The sequence below is a fragment of the Lithobates pipiens genome, unplaced genomic scaffold (genome assembly GCF_037356315.1).
Source record: "Lithobates pipiens isolate NorthernLeopardFrog02 unplaced genomic scaffold, aLitPip1_a1.2 Scaffold_10, whole genome shotgun sequence".
Lineage (NCBI taxonomy): Eukaryota > Metazoa > Chordata > Amphibia > Anura > Ranidae > Lithobates > Lithobates pipiens.
Window position 1 is genome coordinate 102,194,864 of NW_027507686.1, and position 13,559 is coordinate 102,208,422.

At 47.8% G+C, this 13,559-nt stretch overlaps 12 pseudogenes; all 12 read left to right on the forward strand.

Moving 5' to 3' along the window:
- The first annotated feature begins 2,012 nt into the window (after nucleotides 1-2,012).
- LOC143943529 (5S ribosomal RNA) lies at nucleotides 2,013-2,131 on the forward strand (annotated as a pseudogene).
- A 99-nt stretch (nucleotides 2,132-2,230) lies between these two features.
- On the forward strand, nucleotides 2,231-2,349 carry LOC143952400 (5S ribosomal RNA; annotated as a pseudogene).
- Nucleotides 2,350-2,788: 439 nt separating this feature from the next.
- Nucleotides 2,789-2,907, forward strand: LOC143943314 (5S ribosomal RNA; annotated as a pseudogene).
- A 3,778-nt stretch (nucleotides 2,908-6,685) lies between these two features.
- LOC143952754 (5S ribosomal RNA) lies at nucleotides 6,686-6,804 on the forward strand (annotated as a pseudogene).
- Nucleotides 6,805-6,905: 101 nt separating this feature from the next.
- LOC143944776 (5S ribosomal RNA) lies at nucleotides 6,906-7,024 on the forward strand (annotated as a pseudogene).
- A 319-nt stretch (nucleotides 7,025-7,343) lies between these two features.
- LOC143947613 (5S ribosomal RNA) lies at nucleotides 7,344-7,462 on the forward strand (annotated as a pseudogene).
- A 1,581-nt stretch (nucleotides 7,463-9,043) lies between these two features.
- LOC143945613 (5S ribosomal RNA) lies at nucleotides 9,044-9,162 on the forward strand (annotated as a pseudogene).
- Nucleotides 9,163-9,250: 88 nt separating this feature from the next.
- Nucleotides 9,251-9,369, forward strand: LOC143954298 (5S ribosomal RNA; annotated as a pseudogene).
- Nucleotides 9,370-9,688: 319 nt separating this feature from the next.
- LOC143952920 (5S ribosomal RNA) lies at nucleotides 9,689-9,807 on the forward strand (annotated as a pseudogene).
- A 339-nt stretch (nucleotides 9,808-10,146) lies between these two features.
- Nucleotides 10,147-10,265, forward strand: LOC143953339 (5S ribosomal RNA; annotated as a pseudogene).
- A 101-nt stretch (nucleotides 10,266-10,366) lies between these two features.
- On the forward strand, nucleotides 10,367-10,485 carry LOC143943266 (5S ribosomal RNA; annotated as a pseudogene).
- A 93-nt stretch (nucleotides 10,486-10,578) lies between these two features.
- On the forward strand, nucleotides 10,579-10,697 carry LOC143942667 (5S ribosomal RNA; annotated as a pseudogene).
- The last annotated feature ends 2,862 nt before the right edge of the window (nucleotides 10,698-13,559 follow it).

Below are 13,559 nucleotides of genomic sequence, written 5' to 3' on the forward strand. Positions count from 1 at the left end.
AGAGGATAGGGTATACAGAAGAAAGCCTAGTGTATACAGAACACAGGCTAGTACCCTGAGCCTGGGTGAGAGAGGATGAGGAGCATTAGGAGGGCTTGGTCTTCCACATCCGACCAAGTGTTCGGCATGATGTGGCTCAACACGTCCAGCTGCCGAAAATAAGGACAATCGTGGGAGGCACACAACACCCACTGTAACAGTGCTAGGTTCCTGTATTACAGAAACAGAACACCAGCAGAAGGGGTATCTTCAGGTGTATACTGTGCAGGAGGCACACAACACCCACTCTAACTTCTGCACTGCAGATGCCTGTATTGCAGAAATTGAACACCAGTAATAAAGGGTAGCTTCAGGTGTGTACTATGCAGGAGGCACATAACACCCACTGTAACAGTGCTAGGTTCCCAAGCAGTAAAGACACTGTCCGTGCCTATCGTCCGCTTTCCCTGACCGCCGCAACACACTTATACAAGGCCGCCGTGCTGGCGGCCTTATATAGTGTGGGGTGTGTACTAAACCCCCCTGAGCTATAATTGGCCACAGGAATCCTGCCTGTGGTCAATTGTGGCTCTCCTCACAGAGGATGTCACATCTGTTCTTATTATATAGAACTTATTATGCTCCTCGTAAACTTTTTCAATTTGGCCGAACGGCCGGACGCAAGTTGCCCCCGGTGCGGCAACATGGGGGGAGATATGATGCACATGTTTTGGAGATGCCCGAAGTTGATCCGCTACTGGACGGAGGTGTTTGGAACCTCCACCAGGATGGAGGCGAAGTATTGTCTTCTGGGATTAGTTGAAGGAGTTGGAAACCCGGGAAGCAGCCAGATGGCAGTTCTGAGATGCCTATTTCAGGCAAGGAAACTGATTGCCCAACCCTGCTTAGCCTCCAATGTTGGCAATGACTTGTTTTTTTTCGCTTGTTTCCCAAGATGACCATGTTGGCGTTTGTCAAGATGGTTGAGAGTGCCTGAAGAGATCGCCTATGGCCCCATTACCTTGAAAGTGCCTGATCTTGTCTGATCTCAGAGGCTAAGCATTGTCGGGCCTGATTAGTAACTTGATGGAAGACCGACTGGGAATAGCAGGTGCCGTATGCTTATTTTTATTTTGTTGGCGTTGACCTGTTTTTTTTCGCTTGTTTCCCAAGATGACCATCTTGGTGTTTGTCAAGAGGGTTGAGAGTGCCCAAAGAAAGTGCCTACAGCCAAATCACCCTGAGAGTGCCCGATCTTGTCTGATCCCGGAGGCTAAGAATTGTCGGGCCTGATTAGTAACTGGATGGGAGACCGACTGGGAATTCCAGGTGCCGTAGGCTTCTTTTTATGTTGTTGGCGTTGACGTGGTTTTTTTTCCGCTTGTTTCCCAAGGTGATCATCTTGGCATTTGTCAAGAGGGCTGAGAGAGCCCAAAGAAATCTCCTACAGCCCAATTACCCTGAAAGCGCCTGATCTCATCTGATCTCAGAGGCTAAGCAGGGTCCGGCCTGGATAGTACCTAATTACAGGTGCCGTAGGAATCTTTTTATATTGTCGGCTTTGACCTGTTTTTTTTTTTGCTTGTTTCCCAAGGTGACCATTTTAGCATCTGTCAAGAGTTTTGAGTATGTCCCGAAGCGTTCACCTAAGGTCACATCAGCCTGAAAGCGCCCGATCTCAGAGGCTAAGCAGGGTCTTGGTCAGATGGGAGACCGCCAGGGTCTATGTTGTTGGCGTTGACCTGTTTTTTTACTTGTTTCCCAAGATGAGCATCTTGGCATTTGTCAAGAGGGTTGAGAGTGTCTAAATAGAACACCTATGGCCACATTACCCTGAAAGCGCACAATCTCATCTGATCTCGGAGGCCTAGCAGTGTACGGCCTGGTTAATACCTGTATGGGAGACCATCTGTGAATACCAGGTGCCGTAGGCTTCTTTTTATGTTGTTGGTGTTGACCTGTTTATTTTCGCTTGTTTCCCAAGGTGACCATCTTGGCATTTAACAAGAGGGTTGAGAGTGCCCAAAGAGCTCACCTACGGCCCCATCACCCTGAAAGCGCCCAATCTCGTCTGATCTCAGAGGCTAAACAGTGTCGGGCCTGGTTAGTACCTGGATGGGAGACCGCCTGGGAATACCAGGTGTCATAGGCTTCTTTTTATGTTGTTGGCTTTGACCTGTTTTTTTCACTTGTTTCTCAAGGCGACCATCTTGACGTTTGTCAAGAGGGTTGGGCGTGTCTTGAAGAGAACGCTTACGGCCACATCACCCTGAAAGCACCCGATCTCATCTGATTTCAGAGGCTAAGCAGCGTCAGGCCTGGTTAGTACCTGGATGGGAGACTGCCTGGGAAGACCAGGTGCCACAGAAGGATCTGGCCTGGTTAGTGTCTTGATTGGGAGATCGCCTGGGAATACCGGATGCCGTAGGCTTCTTTTTATGTTGTTGGCTTTGACCTTTTTTTTTCGCTTGTTTCTCAAGGCGACCATCTTGGCGTTTGTCAAAAGGGTTGGGCGTGTCTTGAAGAGAACGCTTACGGCCACATCACCCTGAAAGCACCCGATCTCGTCTGATTTCAGAGGCTAAGCAGCATCAGGCCTGGTTAGTACCTGGATGGGAGACTGCCTGGGAAGACCAGGTGCCATAGAAGGATCTGGCCTGGTTAGTGTCTTAACTGGGAGATCGCCTGGGAATACCGGATGCCGTAGGCTTCTTTTTATGTTGTTGGCTTTGACCTGTTTTTTTTAGCTTGTTTCCCAAGGTGACCATCTTGGCCATTGTCAAGAGGCTTCAGAGTGCCCAAGGAGAGTGCCTACGGCCAAATCACCCTGAAAGAGCCCAATCTCATCTGATCTCGGAGGCTAAGCAGCTATGGGCCTGGTTAGTACCTGGATGGGAGACAGCCTAGGAATACCAGGTGCCGTAGGCTTCTCATTATGTTGTCGGCGTTGACCTGTTTTTTTTTCCGTTGTTTCCCAAGGTGACCATCTTGGCATTTGTCAAGAGGGTTGAGAGTGCACAAAGAAATTGCCTACGGGCACAACACCCTGAAAGTGCACAATCTCATCTGATCTCGGAGGCCTAGCAGTGTACGGCCTGGTTAATACCTGTATGGGAGACCATCTGTGAATACCAGGTGCCGTAGGCTTCTTTTTATGTTGTTGGCTTTGACCTGTTTATTTTCGCTTGTTTCCCATGGTGACCATCTTGGCGTTCATCAACAACACCCTGAAAGCGCCAAATCTCGTTTGGTCCCAGAGACTAAGCAGGGTTGGGCCTGGTTTGTACCTGGATGGGAGACCGCCTGCGTTTTCCAGATGCCGCAGGCTTCTTTTTATGTTGTTGGCGTTGACTTGTTTTTTTTGTTTGTTTCCCAAGGTGACCATCTTGGTGTTTGTCAAGAGGGTTGAGCGTGCCTGAAAAAATCTACTATGGCCGCATCACCCTGAAAGAGCCCAATCTCATTTGATCTCAGAGGCTAAGCAGGTTTGGGACCTGGTTAGTACCTGGATGGGAGACCGCCTGGGATTTCTCGATGCCATAGGCTTTTTTTTTAAGTTGTTGGCATTGATTTTTTTTTTTTATTCTTTTATTAAGTATAAGTAGAACAACATAAATATAACAGTCAACCATACAGCATGACCCAGGGTCACAATTACATGGTAACAAAAAATAGGCAGCCAAATAACTCTGGGTTCTCAGAGGGGAGTCCTACAGTTTCATGCAGAAAAGAGAGAAACCCCACCTCCGACATGTAGTACAGTATAACTAGTGCAGCTCCGTTCGGACAAATGTAATCATGGAGCACAACTGGGACCACAGCGAGCCAGCTTATCATGACCTATGTGAACCAGAGAAAAATATGAGCCGGTCGTGTCCAGAACCCTGGGGTTCTTCTGGGTCCCGAAGGCTAGTAAGGAGACAAGGCATAGTCAAAAGGGAGGACGGGGGGAGAAGAGAGTGCAAAGACGGAGAGAGAGGAGGGGGGTTGGCGTCGGGGAAAAAAAGAAAAATAAAGACAAAAAAGGAGGGGGGGAATGCCACCCAGGGCAGACATGGCCTACGTAGGTAAACGTTAGATGTTCAGTCGTTTTCTGGGACAGGGGAGCTGCTCACCTCCCGAATGTAGTCTCGAGTACCAGAAAAATACCTCCAGGGCCTCCATGTAACACTAAGGCCGCGTACACACGGGTGGATTGTCTGCCCAACTAAGTTCGTCAGACAATCCGACAGACAGTCCGTTCAACTTTTGAATGAACGGACTTGACCACACACGATGAACAGACAGTCCGCTGAAAGCTTGCGCGATGACGTGTACAGCACGTACGACGGGAGTAGAAAAACGACGTCCAATACACTGCAATGCAACCTTCGGCCGTGTAAATCCTTTCTGAGCATGCGCCATACTTAGTCCGTCCAACTTGCATACACACGAGCGGACTGTCCGCTGAAACCAAGTTTGGACGGACAAAACCAAGTTTGGACGGACAAAATTACGGAAATTCCGAAAGACTAAGTCCGTCAGACTGTCCGCTGAAGCCCACACACGAGCGGATTGTCTGCTGAAACACGGTTCAGCGGACTAAGTTGGGCAGACAATCCGCCCGTGTGTACGCGGCCTTAATGCCTCTTCAGTGTTGTGAAGGGTGGCGGTCAATTCTTCCATCCGGAGAATATGATTGACTTTGGAATACCGCAGCACCTTGGATGGGGGCTGAGGCTGCCTCCACAGTGCGGGAATGCAGGCCCGGGCGGCGTTCAGGAGTTGCATCGTGAGGGTTTTTTTGTATTTTCGAACAGGCTGTTCGGTCAAGTGTGGAAGGCATTCTGCTGGGTTGTCTGCGATATCTACATTTGTGAGAGTCTTTATCGTCCCGGTCACCTCCACCTAAAAGTTCCTCAAGGCCGGGCATGCCCAGAAAATGTGTCCCATGGTCCCCGTATCTGAATTCCACCTCCAACAAACATCCGGGATCGATCTATTCATTTTATTCAGAAGGTATGGGACTCTATAACAGCGTGAGACTATCTTGTATCCTGATTCTTGATATTGGTTTGCGATGGAAGCTTTATGTACTAAGGTCAGGATCTTCCTTACCTGTTGTGGGGTAAATGTGATGCCTAAGTCCCTCTCCCATTTGTGGATAAATGGTGGGGGTCGACTCCTCCTCCTGACTACTCACAGGAGGGAGAGGGTGTGTCACAAAGGTTTCCTTTTGTGACAGATGGATTCATAGGGCGTCAGGTCTCTAGGAGTGTAGGGGGCCCTTTGTATGGCAGGAAGAAAGTGACGAAGTTGATAAGCACTAATCAAGTCAAGCGGAGGGTCAGAAAGCTTGGCGACAGTTTGCGTGGTCGGGAGCCCTCCCGAGGGCCACACCTCTCCCAGACGCTGTTTCCCCACCACTGTCAACTGTCGCAGTTTCTTGTTGGTAAATCCCGGTGGGAAGTCTGGATTACCTATAACCGGAGTCATTGGTGACGGCAGGGGAGCAATGTGTGTGCAGCGGAACAACCTCCGCACAACAGCCAACGTAGCTCCCACTACGGGTTGATCTCTGAGGTCTTTTGGTAGGGAGGACAGGAGCCATGGGGAGGTCAATAGGGGACTGGATCCATCCTCAATCTCCATCTCCACCCACTGTTTGTGTGGGCCATTACAATGCCAATCAAAGACTCTCGCTAGCAGAGTCGCTCTGTAGTATTGTCTCAGAACTGGGAGACCCAGACCCCCCTTGTCCTTTGGTCTGGCAAGCAATTGCAAACGGGCTCTGGGCAGTTTGCGCGCCCAAATAAAGTCCCGGAGCAGCATCTGCAGTTGTCTGAAAAAAATTGAGGGTAACCGGATCGGTAATGTCTGGAACAAGTATAAGATCCACGGGAGGGCCGTCATTTTGAATGCATTACAGCACCCGAACCAGGTCAGTGTTAAAGCATGCCAGTTTCCCAAATCAGATTTCAGTCTATTCAGGAGAGGGACAAGATTAAGCGGGTACAATTGCGCCAAATCCGCTGCGATGTCAACGCCCAGGTAACGTACAGATTTTTCAGCCCAGTAGAATGGAAAAGTGGAGCGTAGCCTCTTGGCCTCACCATCCGGGACCGATATATTCAATACAGCCGACTTGGCCCAATTGATTTTATAGTTTGATAGGCTGCCGTATCGCTGGAGAGCCGCGAGTATATTGGGAAGCGAAATGTGTGGATTGGAGACAAAAAAAATTAGATCATCAGCGTACGCCGCAATTTTGTGGTGTGCCGAGGGTTTGGATATGCCAGTAATATTCGGGTCATTCCGAACGTGACACATAAGTGGTTCCAGTGTCAGAATAAAAATTAGGGGAGACAGAGGGCACCCCTGCCTCGTTCCATTAGTGATAGGGAAAGAGTCCGAGCACCACTCGTTCACCCGTACCGCTGCCGACGGCGTGGAGTAAAGCGACATTACCCAGCTCATCATGTTGGGGCCAAGACCTATATGTTCCAGGGTGGCCTGCATAAAAGTGCCAGGCCACCCTGTCAAAGGCCTTCTCCGCGTCCGTTGACAACATAAGCAAGGGCCTTCCCTGTACATGCGCCGCATGGATTAAATTGAGGACTCGGGCCGTATTGTCTCTAGCTTCCGACTTATTTTTATTTTTTTTGCTTGTTTCCCAAGGTGACCATCTTGGCGTTTGTCAAGAGGGTTGAAAGTGCCTGAAGAGATTGCCTATGGGCACATCACTCTGAAAGCACCCGATCTTGTTTGATGTTGGAGGCTAAGAAGCGTCGGGCCTTGTTAGTACCTGGATGGGAGACCGCCTGGGAATACCAGGTGCCGTAGACTTCTTTTTATGTTGTTGGCGTTGACCTGTTTTTTTTCTCGCTTCTTTCCCAAGGTGACCATCTTGGTGTTTGTCGAGAGGGTTGAGAGTGCCTGAAGAGATTGCCTATGGCCACATCACTCTGAAAGCACCCAATCTCGTCTGATCTTGGAGGCTAAGAAGAGTCGGGCCTGGTTAGTACCTGGATGGGAGACCACCTGGGAATACCAGTTATTGTAGGCTTCTTTTTATGTTGTTGGCGTTGATTCGTTTTTTTTTTTTGCTTGTTTCCCAAGGTGACCATCTTGGCATTTGTCAAGAGGGTTGAGAGTGCCCAAAGAGATCGCTTACAGCAGCATCACCCTGAAAGAGCCCTATCTCTTCTCTTCTCTGAGGCTAAGAAGGGTTGGGCCTAGTTAGTACCTGGATGGGAGATGGCGTTGGAATACCAGGTGCCGTATTCTTCTTTTTATGTTGTTGACATTGACCTGTTTTTTTTGCTTGTTTCCCAAGGTGACCATTTTGGCATTTGTCAAGAGGGTTGAGAGTGCCCAAAGAGATTGCCTATGGGCACATAACCCTGAAAGCGCCCAATCTCGTCTGATCTCGGAGGCTAAACAGTGTCGGGCCTGGTTAGTACCTGGATGGGAGACCACCTGGGAATACCAGTTATTGTAGGCTTCTTTTTATGTTGTTGGCGTTGATTCGTTTTTTTTTTTCGCTTGTTTCCCAAGGTGACCATCTTGGCATTTGTCAAGAGGGTTGAGAGAGCCCAAAGAGATCGCTTACAGCAGCATCACCCTGAAAGAGCCCTATCTCTTCTCTTCTCTGAGGCTAAGAAGGGTTGGGCCTAGTTAGTACCTGGATGGGAGATGGCGTTGGAATAGAAAGCTCAGAGACAGTTTGCGTGGTCGGGAGCCCTCCCGAGGGCCACACCTCTCCCAGACGCTGTTTCCCCACCACTGTCAACTGTCGCAGTTTCTTGTTGGTAAATCCCGGTGGGAAGTCTGGATTACCTATAACCGGAGTCATTGGTGACGGCAGGGGAGCAATGTGTGTGCAGCGGAACAACCTCCGCACAACAGCCAACGTAGCTCCCACTACGGGTTGATCTCTGAGGTCTTTTGGTAGGGAGGACAGGAGCCATGGGGAGGTCAATAGGGGACTGGATCCATCCTCAATCTCCATCTCCACCCACTGTTTGTGTGGGCCATTACAATGCCAATCAATGACTCTCGCTAGCAGAGTCGCTCTGTAGTATTGTCTCAGAACTGGGAGACCCAGACCCCCCTTGTCCTTTGGTCTGGCAAGCAATTGCAAACGGGCTCTGGGCAGTTTGCGCGCCCAAATAAAGTCCCGGAGCAGCATCTGCAGTTGTCTGAAAAAAATTGAGGGTAACCGGATCGGTAATGTCTGGAACAAGTATAAGATCCGTGGGAGGGCCGTCATTTTGAATGCATTACAGCACCCGAACCAGGTCAGTGTTAAAGCATGCCAGTTTCCCAAATCAGATTTCAGTCTATTCAGGAGAGGGACAAAATTAAGCGGGTACAATTGCGCCAAATCCGCTGCGATGTCAACGCCCAGGTAACGTACAGATTTTTCAGCCCAGTAGAATGGAAAAGCAGAGCGTAGCCTCTTGGCCTCACCATCCGGGACCGATATATTCAATACAGCCGACTTGGCGCAATTGATTTTATAGTTTGATAGGCTGCCGTATCGCTGGAGAGCCGCGAGTATATTGGGAAGCGAAATGTGTGGATTGGAGACGAAAAAAATTAGATCATCAGCGTACGCCGCAATTTTGTGGTGTGCCGAGGGTTTGGATATGCCAGTAATATTCGGGTCATTCCGAACGTGACACATAAGTGGTTCCAGTGTCAGAATAAAAATTAGGGGAGACAGAGGGCACCCCTGCCTCGTCCCATTAGTGATAGGGAAAGAGTCCGAGCACCACTCGTTCACCCGTACCGCTGCCGACGGCGTGGAGTAAAGCGACATTACCCAGCTCATCATGTTGGGGCCAAGACCTATATGTTCCAGGGTGGCCTGCATAAAAGTGCCAGGCCACCCTGTCAAAGGCCTTCTCCGCGTCCGTTGACAACATAAGCAAGGGCCTTCCCTGTACATGCGCCGCATGGATTAAATTGAGGACTCGGGCCGTAATGTCTCTAGCTTCCGACTTATTTTTTTATTTTTGCTTGTTTCCCAAGGTGACCATCTTGGCGTTTGTCAAGAGGGTTGAAAGTGCCTGAAGAGATTGCCTATGGGCACATCACTCTGAAAGCACCCAATCTCGTTTGATGTTGGAGGCTAAGAAGCGTCGGGCCTTGTTAGTACCTGGATGGGAGACCGCCTGGGAATACCAGGTGCCGTAGACTTCTTTTTATGTTGTTGGCGTTGACCTGTTTTTTTTCTCGCTTCTTTCCCAAGGTGACCATCTTGGTGTTTGTCGAGAGGGTTGAGAGTGCCTATGGCCACATCACTCTGAAAGCACCCAATTTCGTCTGATCTTGGAGGCTAAGAAGAGTCGGGCCTGGTTAGTACCTGGATGGGAGACCACCTGGGAATACCAGTTATTGTAGGCTTCTTTTTATGTTGTTGGCGTTGATTCGTTTTTTTTTTTCGCTTGTTTCCCAAGGTGACCATCTTGGCATTTGTCAAGAGGGTTGAGAGTGCCCAAAGAGATCGCTTACAGCAGCATCACCCTGAAAGAGCCCTATCTCTTCTCTTCTCTGAGGCTAAGAAGGGTTGGGCCTAGTTAGTACCTGGATGGGAGATGGCGTTGGAATACCAGGTGCCGTATTCTTCTTTTTATGTTGTTGACATTGACCTGTTTTTTTTGCTTGTTTCCCAAGGTGACCATCTTGGCATTTGTCAAGAGGGTTGAGAGTGCCCAAAGAGATTGCCTATGGGCACATAACCCTGAAAGCGCCCAATCTCGTCTGATCTCGGAGGCTAAACAATGTCGGGCCTGGTTAGTACCTGGATGGGAGACCACCTGGGAATACCAGTTATTGTAGGCTTCTTTTTATGTTGTTGGCGTTGATTCGTTTTTTTTTTCGGTTGTTTCCCAAGGTGATCATCTTGGCATTTGTCAAGAGGGTTGAGAGAGCCCAAAGAGATCGCTTACAGCAGCATCACCCTGAAAGAGCCCTATCTCTTCTCTTCTCTGAGGCTAAGAAGGGTTGGGCCTAGTTAGTACCTGGATGGGAGATGGCGTTGGAATACCAGGTGCCATATTCTTCTTTTTATGTTGTTGACATTGACCTGTTTTTTTTCGCGTTGATTCGTTTTTTTTTTTTCGCTTGTTTCCCAAGGTGACTATCTTGGCATTAAGAGGGTTGAGAGTGCCCAAAGAGATTGCCTATGGGCACATAACCCTGAAAGCGCCCGATCTCCTCTGATCTCAGAGGCTAAACAGGGTCGGGCCTTGCTAGTACCTGGATTGGAGATCACCTGGGAATACTAGGTGCTGTAGGCTTCTTTTTATGTTGTTGGCGTTGACTTGCTTTTTTATTTGTTTGTTTACCAAGGTGACCATCTTGGTGTTTGTCAAGAGGGTTGAGAGTGCCTGAAGAGCTCGCCTATGGCCACATAACCCTGAAAGCACCAGATCTCATCTGATCTCAGAGACTAAACAGGGTCGGGCCTTGTTAATACCTGGATGGGAGACCACCTGGGAATACTAGGTGCTGTAGACTTCTTCTTATGTTGTTGGCGTTGACTTGTTTTTTTGTTTGTTTCCCAAGGTGACCATCTTGGCGTTAGTCAAGTTGAGAGTGCCTGAAGAAATCTCCTACGGCCACATCACCCTGAAAGAGCCCAATCTCATCTGATCTCAGAGGCTAAGCAGGGTCGGGCCTGGTTAATGCCTGGATGGGAGACCGCCTGGGAATACCAGGTGTCGTAGGCTTCTTTTTTTTTTCAAATATAATTTTTTCTCCAAACAGGGGAAGACGGTCCCCCGAGTACATAATGCAACAGAGAAATACAGAGCAAAAAGCAGCTGAACAGTACTTGATACAGGTATATTCGCAACTGTGAGTCTGCCTTCCATCAATCACAATGATTCGAGGCACGGATAAAGTACTGTACCAAGATCCAAGGTCACACAAACCCCAGGTCCCTCCGGCATAATCCATCCAGAGGGGGGTGTGGGGCCGTCATTACCAATTTTCCACTTTTTCCAAAAGAGAGAGGGGGTGGAGGGGGTGAGAGATAGGGGAGGAAGGCAGAAAAGAAAAGGGGTGAAAGATCAGGAAAGGAGAAGAGGGGACGAGACACGATGGCAGCCACTGTCCAAGGGGCCAGTCAAGGAAAGCTCAGAGCACTAAGGTGATAGCAGGCGACATCCTTCCAGCGAGAATATAAAGGTATTCCAGATGTCCCAGGTTTGTTTAAAAAATTCTTGTTTACCTTGTGATGTGAGGATCAAGTCCTCCATTTTTTTTAATGTCCTCTATTTTCCTAAGCCAGTGAGTAATGAAAGGGGGGGAACATTTTTTCCAATAGAGAGGGATGCAGGATTTCGACGCATTTATCACATACCGTAAAATTGATTTTTTTTGTACTTCTTAATGGGAATCTGTGAATGGTGCAAGAGAAAGAATGCAGCCTCTTCCGGGATGGAGAAGTCTGTGATTTTTTGTGTTATGCATCGGATCTCTGTCCAGAAGTCCACCAAGCTGGGGCAGGACCAAAAAATGTGGAGCAACGTGCCCTCTTCTTCTCCACACCTCCAGCATATGTTCGAGGAAGAGGGGAAACATTTATGCAGCTTTGATGGTGTCTAATAGGGATGAGCCGAACACCCCCCAGTTCGGTTCGCACCAGAACTTTCGAACGGACCCCAAATTCGTACGAACGTTAGAACCCCATTGAAGTCTATGGGACTCGAACGTTCAAAATTAAAAGTGCTAATTTTAACGGCTAATATGCAAGATACTGTCCTAAAAAGGGTTTGGGGACCTGGCTCCTGCCCCAGGGGACATGGGTCAATGCAAAAAAAAGTTTTAAAAACGGCCGTTTTGGCTGGAGCACTGATTTTAATGACGATTAAAGTGAAAAAAAAAGTGAAATATTCCTTTAAATATCGTGCCTGGGTGGTGTCTGTAGTATGCCTGTGAAGTGCCACGTGTTTCCCGTGTTTAGAACAGTCCCTGCACAAAATGACATTTAACAGAAATAACGTCATTTAAAATTGCTTGCGGTTTTAATGTTATATCTGGTTCCTGCAATATGGTTGAAAATCATTGAGAAAAATGGCAGGGGTAGCCCTCCCTGCCCATTACCAGCCCCTTTGGGTCTTGTACGCATATTAAGGGAAACCCCGTACCCATATTAAAAAAAGGAAATATGTGTGGCCCCCAGGCCCTATATACTCAGAACAGCAGGATACAGGCGGTGCAAACAAGACAGGGACTGTGTAGGTTTGTTGTGTTAAGTTGAATCTGTTTGTAATTTTCAACTGGTACATTTTTAAAGTGTAGCTCCAGTCAAAAAAACTATTTTTAAGCTTTTTGGAAAACATAGGGAAGGGTTATCACCCCTGCATTATTTGTTTTGCCGTCCGTCTTTTTTCATTTCACTTGCTGTTGTCTCCTTCCGTTTGCAAGTAGGAGATGTTTGTAAGTTGGATCTTTGAAAGTAGGGGCCTGCCCTATTTGCTCTGCAGAAATGGCGGAACAAGGTGTTGTTTTTTTTTTTTTATAAATTCTTTATTTTTTCATCTTTTCTTTCCATAGATTTCACATTACATTTCGTTATATATCTACAACTTCTTTAACAGCTATAACAGTCTTATAATATTTCAATCCATACCTCAATTCCACGTCATCCTCCCCCATCCCTCACCCTTCCCTCCCAGAAAAATAAATAAATAAATATACAAACTAAAAAAATAAAAAAAACGGAGTTTTCACTATAATCCCCCCCCCCTCACTCCCCCCCCCCCCCCCCCACAACCCGCCTGCTCTATCATATTTCAAATGTTACTTTATAATTTAGATATGGAGCCCAAATCTTCTGATATTTCTTATCTTGATCTCTCATTGTCATTGTTAAATTTACCATTTGTCGGATTTCTGCAATTCTCTGAAACCACTGTGCTCTAGCTGGAGGGCTGCTTTTTTTTCCACAGAACCGGAATACATGCCCTTGCTGCTATCAATAAGTGTTTCAGCAAAGAATTTTTGAATCTTTCTATTGCCATTGGGATATCCAGCAACAGAAAAGTTGCCGGTTTATCTCCCAGGTCAATTCCTATAATCCTTACAATAGTATCGGCTACCATCTCCCAGAACACTCTAATTTTTGGACATTCCCAAAATATATGTAGTAGTGTTCCCTCTGCTCCATGACATCTCCAACATGTCTCTGATATCTGGGGGTAAATTTGATGTAAGGTGTTGGTTTTGCCACAACATTGTAAGCCCTCAAAGTGACTCTTGGTGAGCGCTGGAGCGCCCTGCTGTGAACGATTATATCAAGAATTGTAATTACATGCCATTGTTGAACAGTGGTAGAAAAATTGACCTTTGGTGGTTGTGGTGCTGGTGCCACAACACTATAAGTGCTCACAGTTACTCTGGGTGGGCACAGGAATGGGCCCACCTGTGAAATATTATATCAAGAATTGTAATTACATGTCCCTGTTAAACAGGGGCAGAAAAATTGGGCCTTAGGCACTGGTGCTGGTGCCACGACACTGCAACCTCTCGCATATACTCTAGTTTTAGTGCAGGAATTAGGCCTGCTGCAAAGCATTGCATCAAAA